The sequence below is a fragment of the Musa acuminata genome, chromosome BXJ3-4, assembly GCF_036884655.1.
Source record: "Musa acuminata AAA Group cultivar baxijiao chromosome BXJ3-4, Cavendish_Baxijiao_AAA, whole genome shotgun sequence".
NCBI classification, from domain to species: domain Eukaryota; kingdom Viridiplantae; phylum Streptophyta; class Magnoliopsida; order Zingiberales; family Musaceae; genus Musa; species Musa acuminata.
In genome coordinates this window covers 16,520,744-16,535,576 of record NC_088352.1, presented here as the reverse complement: position 1 = coordinate 16,535,576, position 14,833 = coordinate 16,520,744, and positions in this window count along the sequence as shown.

Sequence of the window (14,833 nt, the reverse complement as noted above, 5' to 3'; positions counted from 1 at the left end):
GGAATTAGAAAAACAACTACAAGGATTATTAAATGAGGATTTTATTTGGTTTAATATTTTATCATGGGGTGCTCTGGGGTTAGTTAAAAAGATGGATGGAACATTGAGGCTTCGTATTGATTATGGATAGTTGAATCAGGTGATCATCAAAAACGAGTATTTTCTGAAGTAACGACTTGCTTGATTAATTACAGGGTGCGCAAGTATTTTTAGAAATTGATTGAAGGTCGGGTTACCGTCTATTGAGGAACAAGGAGGAGAATATTTCAGTCACTCTTGGATAATTATGGCATTATATTGTATTGATGAAACTATTTAAGAGCAGGAGGAGGAAAAAATGATATCATAATCCTCATCTTTTTATCGATTGAGCTATGATCAATTTAGAGGACTAAATTTTCTTTTAAGGAGGGGAGAGTGTAATATCCCTCACATTTGAAAATTATTAATAAAGATTTATTTATAAATCAGAGGACCTATATGTAAATATAAAAATTTCAAGGACTAAGCTGCTAAGTTGCAAAATGAAAAGAAAATAATAGAAAACCGAAAATTTCGGTTTTATCCCACCGCCTCCCACGCACTCTCTGTTTCTTCGAGAAACAGAGAGGAGCGGTGGGGCGTGAGGAGAGAAGAAAGAAGAAGAAGAGGGAAAAGAAGAGAGGAGGAAGAGGGAGAAGAGAAGAAAAGAAGAAGAAAAAGAAGAGAGGGAAGATGGAGAGGAGAGGGAGAGGCAGCAGCAGCAGCTAGGGCTGCTGCACCTCTGTTTCCTGCAGGTGGAAACAGAGGAGAGTATGTGTGGGGCGTTGGGGAGGAGAAGAGAAGAAGAAGAAGAAGAGAGGAGGATAGCTGCAGCAGGGCTGCAGCGAGGAGGTGTGTGGCGTTGGGGAGGAAAAGGGAAGAGGAGAAGAAGAGAAGGAGAAGAAGAGGGAAAAGAGAGGGAAGAGGGAGAGGAGCGAGAGGTGGCAGCAGCTAGGGCTGCAACACCTCTGTTTCCAGCAGGTGGAAATAGAGGTGAGGTGTGGGGCATTCGAAGAGGAGAGGAAGGAGAAGAGGAAGAGAAGAAGAAGAGGAAGCAGGAGAAGAGGTTGTGATACCTCTGTTTCCTGCAGAGGAAACAGAGGAGAGGGTGTGTGACGCCGGGGAGGAGGAGGGAAGAAGAAGAGGAGAAGAAGAGAAGGGGAAGGAGGAGCTGCGGCTGCGGCAGTGGAAGCTGCAGCTGGAAGAGAAGGAGAGGAAGAGATGGTGAGGAAGAAGAGAAGAAGTAGAAGTAGGTGAAGAGGCGGCACCTCTGTTTCCTGCAGGAGGAAACAGAGGAAAGGAGGAGCTGTTCGTCGGGGAGAAGAAGGGGAGGAAGGAGAAGAAGAGAAGAAGAAGAAAGGAAGGAGGAGGAAGAGGAGAAGGGAAAGAAGTAGCTGCGGCTGCGGCTGTGGCAGCTGCAGCTGTGGCAGGGAAAGAGGAAGGAAAGGAAGAAGAAGAGAAAGGGGAGGAGAGGAAGAAGAGAGGAAGAGGAGAAGGGGTGGCAGCTACGGCAGTGGCAGCTGCAGTTGGAAGAGAAGAAGGAGAGGAAATAGAGTAGCGGAGGAAGAAGAGGCTGCGGTTGTGGTGGCTGCGGCCATGGTTGCGACTGCGACTGCGACTGCGGCAGTTGCAGCTGGGAAAGAAAAGAAAGGGGGAAAAAGGGGCTGCGGACGGGATTGCGGACGCAGCGGCAGCGACTGCGTATGCAGCAGTTATTGTCTGCGAGAGAAGGGAGGAAGGAAGGTAGTGCGATGGAAGGGGCTGCGATTGTGGCAGTGGTAGTGGCGGCGGCTGTGGCAGCTGCGTTTGGGAAAGAAAAAGAAGGAATGAGAGTAAGAGAGAGCAGGTGACTGTGCCTCGATGTTCGACACGTGGTGTAGTTGCGAAGAAAGGAAGAAAACGGGAGCACAAAACGAAACAGAGAGAGGACACGGAGGAAAAGTAGAAGGATTTGGGCTAGCACCTTCTTTGGATCTTCGGATCGAAATCTTTGAAAGGCAAGTTCCCTGATCGTTTCTCCTATAATTGCTCTGATATTTCTTATTGCAAGTGTTCTGATCTTTCCTATTGCAAGCTTTCTAATCTTTCCTATTGCAAGTGTCCTGATCTTTCCTTATTGCAATTTTACCGTTACATTTGTTTTGAATATTAGGAACTTTGAATTGTTCTAGCCTTTCATTTGATATATCTCCAGTTTAGAAGTATCGATTCGAATCTATGCAACTTCTGATATTCTGACCCTTCTACTTTGTTATGCCTATAACTTCATGTATTGACCTCTGATTTGGACAAAACTTATTTGATCAGAATACAGACTCATAAACCTTTGTTTTGATAGCTTATTTTAAGAATTTGGAGTAAGTTTGTCTGCCCAAACTTCTGTTTCAAATGAGCCTACATATTCTGCAAAACAGGGATCGTAATTTCTGACCTTTCGATACTGAACTGCTTATAAGTCCCTGTTGCAAACATTGATTTACTCAAAGCTTATTTCATTGGAAACCAGACTCATAGATCTTTCTTTTGATATATGGATTGAAAGATTTGGAATCCAAACACCTACCCAGTTACTTGTTGAACCTGACATTATGAATTCTGCCAAACAGGGATTTTGTTCTACGACCCTTGTTTACCAAATTATTTGTAACTCTCTCTATTGGACATTTCAATTCATATGAAGCTTGTCTTATCTGAAAGTATAATCCAATGATATATTTTTGAGTCAATTGGAGCACGATTGATAGTTTGAATCATTTGTTCAATGTGCCTCTTGTATTCTGCCAGAAATCGAGCTTTGGACGATTTCTAATATTCTTGTTTCATTCCTTTGGAAATTGATATCCTTTAGCTTTCTTATTCAATTGAGCTTTATAATACTGCTCCGAATTCTTGTATGCTCTTGTCCTTAAAGTTATTTGCATTCTTGAAAACTATTGTGTAACGTTTAAGCTATATCGTATTGACTTCTATAGGCACATGTATAACCTATGATTCCGCATTTGCTTTCGATGTGTGCCTATTCTAGTTACATTTCCTTTGGATATTTGAATTCGTCTAACCTTCTTATTGGAATTGAGCTAAATATGATTGCTTGGATTCCCCGTATACTCTTGTTTTTATTTCATTCCAAATTTGAATACATTTGTGAGAGATTTGTTCTTTGTTTCGTATTGTCTTGAAAAGGCACATGCACGTTTTGTTATTCCGCGTGTGCTTCCGATATATGCTACTTATTGTTGAAACTGCCCTTTTGTATTCTGGTGTGTGGGATTGTCTAGACCTTTGCCAGAAATGGTAAAGGGTATACGCTATTTGCCCGCTATGTGGGGTCCCGTTATGTGGGATATTCTGGACCTTTGCTAGAAATGGTAAAGGGTATGCGCTTGTTGCCCGCTATGTGGGTATGTGATTAGAGCCTGCGATGCTCTGCCGGCCCCCTTTGACTTCACCTAGACGTGGGTGGATGGAGCTCCCAGACGTGGGAGACTTTTGTCAGGTGGTCATTCAGAAATGGATGAATCACATTCTGACTGAGATCCCACTACACCTTCTATATGTTTGATATGATATCCAGAGCTTTGGTTATGTGTTTCTGTACATGCTTTGGATAAGATTGATATGTTTGCAATGTCAAAGACGACGTTTGAGCTTATGTACGGTATTTGTTATTGATATGCTCTGAAATGTTTCATCCACTGTTGATATGTTTCGAAATGTTCCATATGTCGTTGATATGCTCCGGAACATTTCATACGCCATTGATATGCTCCAATTACTCTGTGCTCCATTTGCTATGAACTGATATGTTCTGAATTGTCCTATCTGCCATTGATATGCTCCAATTACTCTGTGCTCCATTTGCTATGAACTGATATGTTCTGAAATGTCCTATCTGCCATTGATATGCTCCAATTACTCTATGCTCCATTTGTTATGAATCAAATATGTTTTGAATGACCTGATACATATGATTTTGTATCAAATGAGCTGGTATCCTTGAGAATTCTTGTATTCTGCCTTACATTATGATACCATATTCATTTGAAATCGTTCCTTTTTTTCTGAATATGTTTTGTCACTTGCTGAGCCGTTTTTGGCTCACTCCGTTGTTATATAAATCTTTCAGGTTAGCGTGTCACTCTTCGAGATATTTGATTTGGGCTGAGGCAGTGGATAGCTATTCAGAATTATGGGCAAGTCTTGTTGGTTGTTATGTTATTGTTGTATAAGCATATTTTGTATGTAATGAAATGTTGTTGATGAATCGAAATGGATATACTGTGTAAAAGTGTTAGAAGATCTCTCTTATTTGGAATTTCGAAATGTTAAGCCTAATTTATGATGATATGAACTTGTGGTGAATAGTTGGAGTTCTGATTGTATAATTTATTTAGCTTGTGGATTTATAAGTGTTGTTCATGTTTGTCAAGTTGGCTTGGGTTGCCATAAATGTGAATTATCGAGTGATGTGATATATGATTATAAACTGCACAGGTTTTATGGATGTGAATTTGATTGAATGTTTTTCAGTGTCCTCAAACGTTAGTTCGGATCCTGGATTGGTCTGTGATGAAAATTTTAAAAATTATGGATATTTTGAGGGGCGTGACATGGGTTGAGAGAAGTGATGGTTGAAAGGGTCGGGGGATTGGTTTGGACAGAGAAAATATAGAATCAATATCAAACAAACAGTGCTATGCGGTTGAAATTCTACAATGTATCTTTCGTTGTAGAGATGAAAACTTTGTGAAGAAAAGTTTATGCAGTAATAAAGGAACAAAATTTTTTTTTTTTTGGATTTTCGGATAGGGATAACTAAATTACAGCAAAAGTAAGGTAGGAAACCAAAACCTGTTGCAATTCATGTGGAGATCAAAGGATGATCCGCGGTGGTGGAGATGATGGCGGAATTAGATGACGATCTTTTAAGCAATTGCGGGAATTGCTTTGGGCGACTATGGAGGGCTGATGGATGGCTATGGAAGGGCAGCGAGATGCCAAGAACGCTACTTTGATACCAGGTGTTAGCATCCTTGCAGATTCTAAACTTGGGGTTGATCTCTTTAGGGGATCGGCCTCCTTGGAACTCTATAGGGGTTCCTCCCTCCAAGTTGCTGCTCAAAAGCTGCAGAAAAGATTCATCTATTGCTTAAGAAAAGAGAAGGAATACATGGCTTTTTATAGGGCTTCTAAACCCTAACTCCTAATAGGACTCCTATTTAAGACTCTTACTTCTAACCAACTACTAATAGGACTCCTACTCAAGACTCCTATTCCCTTACAACTCCTAATTCTTCTCTAAGAAAAAACCTTCTACATGAATGTCCCCCTCAATTAGGACTCTCCTAGCTAGAGTCCTAACATATAACATCTTCAAACTCTTCCAAGATTTGTTTCATGATTTCTAGTGTCTCCTTTTGTTGGTCATTTTCTTCTACTACTAGTAGAGCCATAACATGACCACCCTTGTCTAATTCATCTTTGCATTCACCATAGGATATAAAAGCGCTAACTTTCTTTTTTGGTGCACTGATTTCGGATGGTTGTAATGGAGCTAAAATAATCTTCTTTTCATTCACCTTAAAAAAATAAGTAAATTTATGAAAAGACCCTAAAGTCTTATCGTAGGCTCTGATACCAAATGATAAGACCCTAAAGTATTATCGTCGAAGAAAGGGGAGAAATGGGGATGATAATGATCACTTCGAGGGGATCGGCCTCCTTGATCTCTTCGAGGGGATCGGCCCTCCTTGATCGCTTCGAGGGGATCGACCCTCCTTGATCACTTCGAGGGGATCGGCTTCCTAGGGTTTGTCAAAAGATAGAATAATATTTTTCATAGATTATTGAAAAGAAACAGTTACATCCCTATTTATAGAGTTCTACCCAAAGTCCATCAGGACTTGAACTCTAATAATAAATAAATATTAAATAAACCTCTTCATGACTCTAACTGAACCAAACCGACTCAATAAACAACTGGATTAAACAGACTCAATAAATATTATTCAAAAGCTCAGAAAAAGGGTCCTAACAGTTCCTCCCTCTTCAAATCAGCCTTGTCCTCAAGGCTGAGCAGCATCAATCTCAGGGAGCTTCTCTTTCGGCACTTTAGCTTTTGACTATCTGCAACGCATCACAACCCGTTGATCAAGTAAGTATGGTCTCCACTTTTTGATGGTGTAAGCAACAGGTTGGTCTTTCAATGTAGTAATCGTTGCATGAAACTTCTGGCCTTGTATAATCAATTTTATCTTTGAACCTTTGCTATCACAACTGAAAATCCATCCATCAACGATCTTTACTTCGAATCTGTCATAGTCTTTAATGTAGTGGGCCAATCGGTCAACAATCTCACTGTCCATAAAATTGTTAGTGCTACTTGTATCAATCAAAACTATAATAGGCTGATGCTCTAGAGTTTCGACAACTTCCATAGTTTGCGGGTTAGAGTAGTCGGCTAATGTATGCATTGTATGTACGGTAGGTTCAATGTCTTCATTAGAATTTATACCTTCATGATCGGAGTCCACATTCTTAGCTTTCGGCTCCTCTCCAATTGGTTCAATCATCAGAAGTTGCCCTTGTTTACATCGGTGCTTCATACTCCATTTTTCATCATAGTACAAACCGCTTGCTGATCTTTCCTTGCTAATTTTTTTCAAATGTAGAAGTGCAAATGAAGTCGCAGCTATCATAGTGCGGGGTTGATGAGCCTTAACTTCACACCGGATCTCTAGAATAAGCCCTTCAATAAATGTATCCAGAAGTTGTCGGTCTGACCAATCTCTAGCTTGATTTGACAATCTTTCAAACCTACTCTGATATTCTAACACTGTAGAAGACTGACGAATTTTGGCGAGCTGGCAATCTACATTCTTATATTCGGATGGGCCAAAGCGAACAAGAAGCCCTCTTTTGAACTGCTCCCACGAAGGAACTCCGTGCAAAGTTTCATACCAATCGTACCACTAGAGTGCGTCTCCCTCGAGTTGGATTGAAGCCACTTCTACCTTGGATTCTTCTAGGGTTCTGTAAAGATGGAAAAAATTTTCTGCCTTAGAGATCCAATTGGTCGGATCTCCATCATTCCATCTCGAAAATTCCATCTTCATGTGTGAGTAATTTGTGTCACAATCTTGGGGCCCCTTTCCTGTATTTTCAGATTTGTGCAACATAGAACTTGAGCTCCCACCTTTTTGAAATTTACTAAGGCTCCCTAGTAAGTCCATTTTAAAATCATTAAGTACTTCTTGTAACCGGTTCTCAATTCTAATTTCCAATGCTTCCATTTGTGCTTTCATTGAGTTATCGGTGGCCATTTCGTAAGACTGCAAATCTGTAATCTCAACTCCTATTTTTGGTGTTGGTCAAGGGCATCAATCACTGCCCTATTCGGTGCTGCTGTTGTGACGCAGTCGGTGGCAACACTATGGGAATGAAAGGTAGCTGCGAGATGCAGGGATGTAGCTACAGTCGCCGCGTGGGAAGCATCGATGCTTGTTGCGGTCGCAACGTAGAGGGATCGCTATTGCTGAGGTCTTGGAGGCAGCAATGGTGGTGTGGCTAGGGCAACACCGCTAAGGGCTCACTACTGCGATGGCTGCGACGGCACGGATGGAAGGAGCAATGCTCTGTTTCTGTCACACTACAGAAGGAGGCACTGGTGAGAGGCAACAATGCTTATTGCAGTTGCTACGTGGAGGGATCGCTGCTGCTGAGGGCTGGGAGGCAGCGATGGTGATGTGGTTGGGGGCAGCGCCGGCAAGGGCTGCGGTGACTGCGATGGAGGAAGAGTTGCTGCCCTGTGTTTTTGTCACTATGTGAGATGAGACCGCCGAGGCTGAAAGGCGACGGTTGTGATTGTTGTGACCCAAGGAAGCAATCGCCGAGCAGCCGGGTTGAGGCTGCGGTGATGCCAACCAACAACTGTAGCAGTGGAGGCAGAGCAAGAGGGAGGTGACGTTGAAGCGGCCGGGGTTGAGGCTGTAGTGGTGGCAACCGGTGGTTGCGGCAAAGATGCAAGGGGGCTGCAGCAACGGTGCAGATCGAGGGGGTTGAGGTGAAGGCTGTGGTGGCTGGCAGCAGCAGTCGTGGCAGGCTGGCCGGCAAGCGGCGTCGTCGCTGGCTGGGCAGCAGTGGCGACGGTGGTGGCAACCGGCGTTCTCAACAGCAAGAGGATTGCCCTGTTTCTCGGTCACAAGGGGGCAGAGCAAGGGGGAGTGGCGGCGGTCGTTCTCGCCCGAGCCAGGGGGAGCGGTGGCTGGGAGGCGAGCAGCGGTCGCCGCATGGTGGCTGGCAGTGGTGGTGGGTCGGTTGGAAGGCGACGGCGCTCGAGGCGTGGCTGCGATTGACGAGGGGCTGCGGCAACAGAGGAACCTCTGTTTCTGCAATCGCTGCAAGGAGGGGCTGCGGCAACCGGCGGCTACGGCTGCGGTGCCGGCGGTCCTTCTCGCTCGAGCGAGATGGGGACGCAAGGAGAAGAGGTCGCTGGCCGAATGATCGAGCGGCGGCGATGCGGCTGGGAAAAGTGGTGGTGACGCGGCTAGGAACAAGGGCAATACGTGAGTTGGCCTGTTTCGGTCGCCGCGAGGAGGGCGACAATCGGCGGCTTCGGCTGCGACCCAAGGGGAGGCGGGCGGCGGCAGTAGGGCTGGGATGGACGCTGGTAACGTCGTCTCCTGGCCGGGGAACAGCGGCGGCGGTGGTCGCCGGCCGGGAAGCGGGGCGATGGTGGGCGCTGGCCGGAGAGCAACAGCGGCGGGTGGGCTGGCCGGAAGCAGGGGACGCAGGGGTGGCTGCGGCTTCTTCTTTCGTTTTTCTTGTCTATCGTGTTTTTCTTTTCTTTTTTCTTTCGTTTCTTTTTTTTTTTTGATAGCTTCGTTGCAGCGAGAACGTTAAGGATCGCTGCTCTAATACAAAATGATAAGACCCTAAAGTCTTATCGTAGGCTCTGATACCAAATGATAAGACCCTAAAGTCTTATCATCGAAGAAAGGGGAGAAATGGGGATGATAATGATCACTTCGAGGGGATCGGCCTCCTTGATCTCTTCGAGGGGATCGGCCCTCCTTGATCGCTTCGAGAGGATCGACCCTCCTTGATCACTTCGAGGGGATCGGCCTCTTAGGGTTTGTCAAAAGATAAAATAATATTTTTCATAGATTACTGAAAAGAAGCAGTTACATCCCTATTTATAGAGTTCAACCCAAAGTCCATCAGGACTTGAACTCTAATAATAAATAAATATTAAATAAACCTCTACTTGACTCTAACTGAACTAAACCGACTCAATAAACAACTGGACTAAACATACTCAATAAATATTATTCAAAAGCTCAGAAAAAGGGTCCTAACAGTTTGTAGCCGTCGTACAACACCCTTCTATCATAATGCCAAGGTCTTCTCAGTAGCAAATGACAAGCATCCATAGGAGCAACATCACACCATACTTCATCTTTATAATATTTGCCAATAGAAAATGAAACTAAACATCTTTTAGTTACATTGATGTCATTTCCTTTTTGCAGCCAACATAACTGGTATGGATGTGGATGAGGGATGGTGTCCAACTTTAGCATCTGTACCATCTCCAAAGATACCACATTCTCAAAGTTGTCGCTGTCAATGATCACCAAGCATACTTTGCCAAGAGAAGTGCATTTAGTGTGAAACACATTTTTTCTCACCCAACTTTCATCGTCGGCCACATATGACACTTCTAAACTACGTTGCAATACAATAGACAAACCATGATCAACATATGTAATCTCTTCCTCATCATCAACGTATTTTGGTTCGTCATCAGTTTCATCTTATCCTCCATCACTATGATCTTCAACCAAAGTTACAATCCTCCTATTTGTACAATCTGATGCGATATGCCCAAAATCATGACATTTGAAGTATTTTCGGCCACTTGGGGTAGAAGAATTAGGTGTTTTTTTGCTGCCAGTAGATTCTTCACCCTTTTCTTGCACCTTCGATATCACCTTGCTTTAAACAGTAGGCTTGGAACTTCCTCCTTTTGTATATCCTTCTTTTGAGCCGTACCGAAAACTCTTTTCAAACTTCTGTTGCTTTTCAATTTTTAATGCCAGCTTGCTCACATTGTTTAAAGACCAATATGGTTGTAGCTGAACAACTTGAGCAATCTCATACTTCAGACCTCATAAGTATCTTGCAATTGTTTGCTCTTCCGGTTCCACAAGTTCTCCTTTTAACATCAAATTATAAAATTCTATAGTGTACTCCTCCACACTAAGATCTTTTTGCTTGAAATTATGTATTTTGAGAAAGATCTCTTGCCTATAATTATGAGGTAAATATTTTCTCTTCAACTCCCTTTCCAGTTTCTTCCATGTAACGATCTTACTCTTCCCCTCATGTTCTCTTTGTTTCTTCATATTTTCCCACCAAAAAGATGCATTCCGCCTGAGTTTGAGTGCCACAAGTTTGACCTTCTTTTGTTCTGGTGGTTCATGAAAATCGAAAATTCTTTCTACTGCATTAAGCCAATCGATAAAGTCATCAACATTTATTTTACCTTCAAATTCTGGAATATCAAATCTGGGGTTATATTTATTCTGCCACTCGTCTTGGACTTCATTTCTTCTCCGACATCTTCCCGACTCCCTTGGAAGATGAGGTGTATCATCATCAGAAGTAAACTATCGAGCTTCATTTTCATGTTGGTTATGTGATGGAAATCTTTAACTTAGCAACCATATACCCCGATAGCTAAGAGTTATGATACATATGGAATGCAAATTGACCCCCTCTAACGATTTGAAACAAGATGGATCGTTCAAGATTGAAGTTAGGAAAACTATTCTAATTACATAATCAATAAAAATTTAATGAAGTAATTAGAATAGTACTTTAATTCCCTTAAAACGTCACAAACTAAGAAGCTTGATAAGTTGAAAGGAAAAACAAAGATTTTTTCTTAGGTTTTGAACGCCACAAACAGAAATGCTTGATAAGTCCAAAGTTTATGCAAGAATTTAAAAACAAAACACTCACCGGTGTTGTAAATTGAATATACTTCTCAATGTGTCCTCACAAAGAGAGTCAACCTTGTTTATATAGTATAAAGGCCAAGTACAAAGGGAATGAATATATCAATTGACATTCATATTCCTAATGCATGAATGTAGATTACTCATGAATCTACATTGAATTGTTTTGAATAATTATTCATGAATAAGCCCACGATTCCTAATATGGTCCAATTTGGCTGAATGACCTTTATTCTTCAAAAATAGCTAAAAATTCATCATTCTCTTAAGGTTGGAATTTCTCTTCATGATGTTGACTTATTTGAATCAGGTTGATTATTTTAAGCACTTCTTATATCCAAAGAACCTTGACCAAGTTTTGGCTAGCTTGCTCCTTCCAAATGCCTTCAGATAAATAAGTTAAGGCTTCTTTCATCCTTTTAGTTTCCGCTCTTGTCATTGGTCCTCGATGAATAGTTAAAGGGTCTTTGACATAATTATAATCAACTTGCTCATTCATATCATTCCCCCTTTCCTTGAAAGGATTCGTCCTCAAATCAGTGTCCTCATCACCTGTATCAAACAAAGATAAATCAGAAACAGTGAAGGTTGCACTAACATTACCATACTCACCCGGTAGTTCTAACTTGTATGCACTGTCATTGATTTTTTGAGAGACTCAAAATGGACCATATCCTGTTGGCATTAGTTTATACTTCCTTTGGTTAGGAAATCTTTCCTTCCTCAAGTGTACCCAAACCCAATCACCATGTTCAAATACTACTTGCTTTCGGTCTTTGTTGTTTTGTTTCTCATATTGTAGAGTTTTCTTTTCAATTTGTGTCTGGACCCTTTTATGCAATGCTTTGACAAAATCAGCTTTTTGCTTACCATCCAAATTGGCCTTTTCCAGAGGTAAAGGTAGCAAATCCATAGGAGTTAATAGATTGAACCCGTACACAACTTCAAATGGGGAATGGTTTGTTGTAGCATGCACACTTCTGTTATAAGCAAACTCCACATGTGGCAAACATTCCTCCAAAATTTTCAAATTCTTTTGAATTATGGCCCTCAAAAGTGTTGATAAAGTTCGATTTACCACCTCTGTTTGTCCATCTGTTTGTGGGTGACAATTGGTTGAATACAATAGCCTTGTACCCAAGTTGCTCCAAAGTGTTTTCCAAAAGTGGCTAAGGAACTTCACATCTCTATCGACTAGATCTAGGGCGACACTATAGCGGCAACCAGATCTAGGGCGACGTACTGTAGCGACGACACTGTAGCGGCGACCAGATCTTGGGCGACGGTACTATAGCGACAACAACACTGTAGCGACGATCAGATCTCCCAAGGGCGACGGTACTGTAGCGGCAGCAACGACACTATAGCAGTGACCAGATCTAGGGCGATGGTACTGTAGCGGCGACGACACTGTAGTAGCGACGAGATCTCCCAAGGGCGATCTAACTACTGCAGCGTTGGCTTTCTCCCATAGGCGATGGTACTATAGCAGCGATCTGATCTCCCTTACTGTAGAGGTGATCAGATCTCCTACAGCGTCGGCTTCTCCCCAAGGGCAACAATACTGTACCGGCGACCAGATCTCCCTAGGGTGACGGTATTGTAGCAGTGATCTGATATACTACGGCGGTGGCTTTTCCCTATGGCGACAATTCTGTAGCGGCGACCAGAAGGGGGATCAAACATGGCAGCGACGACCCCTAGGCCTGGCGACGGTGGCGGGAGGGTTGATATGATGGCAAGACTCCTACCGTTACCCCTCAATCTGCTCCTCCACCATATCCTCTCCAAAGAGAAACTCCTTCGACGAAGCAGCATCGAAGTAGGTCATGCTCTAGATCGCGGCAGCCTGCTCTCATTTCCAGTGACCCTCGGCCTTGGACTAGCCTCTTCAAGGCTCCAGTTGGAAGTCCGGATCTAAGCTTGGAATTCTTTACTCTAGAAGTTCAGGCTGATAAGAAGATTGCTGTATACGAGACTGCTGATTCAGCAAAACTGATTGAGACATGGTCTATAGCGATTGTTGGCTATGTGGTAGGTCTTAAAACATCATATTTCCCACTATCCTCATTTATCAAAGCTCGATGGGGAATATCGTCATTTGATCTTCATATGCTGGAGAACGGATTCTTTGTTTGCAAGCTATACTCTAAAGAAGATTTGCAATGGGTTCTCGAAGGATTCTGGACTATTCGCGGCCATCCAATGATTCTACGACGTTGGTCTCCTGATGTCCGTTTGGAGTTAGATAGCCTACAGTCTATTCCGTTATGGGTATCCTTTCAAGGTCTTCCTTTACATCTTTGGAGTTGACGTTTTATTGCAAAGTTATGCAGCACTCTGGGATAGCATGTGTACTGGTTTCTTCCGATGAAGATCTTCAAAATGAGGTTTTCTATCATGATCTTGATGGGAACACTCGGAAGGTATATGTCTCATATTCCTGGAAGCCACAACGATGTCAGCATTGCTTATCTTTTGGTCATGCAAATGAAGCTTGTCAGCAAACTCCAAAACCGATCACCAAGGTCTATCGACCACGTCAAGCGCCTCAGCAACAAAGGGAGTCTTCTCTAATGGCAGTAGCACCAATGGTGGCGAAGACTATTGAGCATTCCAACTTGCAAGGACAGCACCGTGGACAGAAGGAGAAATCCAAAACTTTTCCTCTTCCTATAATGTCTGAGCCTTCCACAACAGAAGTTTCCCATGGTACTAGTGGACAGGAGAAGCATAAGTCAGGAACTTCATCTCTTCCAATATCTTCGGATCCGTCCACAAAAGCTTAATTAACTCAGGCCCAAACAAATCTCGCCAGCAAGGATATTCTTCCTCAACAAACTCAGGCCGCAACAAACATCGCCATTGTTTTCTGATCATTCTTTAATGTACATACACGTAGATAAAGCAACACCAAAAGGCAAGAAACCATTTAGATTCTTCAACATGTTGTTATGGACAAACTTCTAAACAAGGTGTTTGATGTAATGCTTATGTATGTCCATGTCTTTTGGCATGTTCATGCCTTGTACAGCATGTAAAGGGTCGGCCGAAGGCTTAATAGTCCCATTTTAGTTTGGTTGGTGGTCTCTTTAGGCTTGTAAATAAAGGTTGTGTCATGTGGACACGTGCGAGAGATTTTTGATCTGTAATGGACCATTTTACCCTTTGTTGTGCCACTGTTCAGAGCTTCTAAAGTCTGTTTGTAATTTGCATTGTCTATGAAGTATTTTTCGGAGATGTTTGCTTGTGGATCCCGATTGAGGCGTTCTCTCTAACCCGTTCTCTCTTTTGATGGTCCTAAGGGACAATGGGAGGCTTCGGGGAGGCTGACCTTTACGGACGGACACGTAAGGGTGCCGCACGACTTAGGCAAAACCAGCTAAGTCCGTGATGTTAGGATCGAGAGCACTAAGAGGGGGGGGGTGAATTAGTGCAGCGGAAATCTTACAGCAATTTAAAAGCTAAAGCTGCGTTCGTCCGATAAAAAATGATTTTGATATAAAAGCAGAATCACAGTGCAGTTTGCGTCTAAGCGCAGTTTTGCGTCTAAGCGCAGTTTGCGTCTAAGCGCAGTTTACGTCTAAGCACAGTTTGCGTCTAAGCGCAGTTCGCGTCTAAGCGCAGTTTGCGTCTAAACGCAGTTTTACGTCTAAACGCAGTTTTACGTTCAAACGCAGTTTTACGTCAAAACGCAGTTTTACGTCAAAACGCAGTTTTACGTCTAAACGCAGTTTTACGTCTAAACGCAGTTTTGCGTCTAAACGCAGTTTTGCGTCTAAACGCAGTTT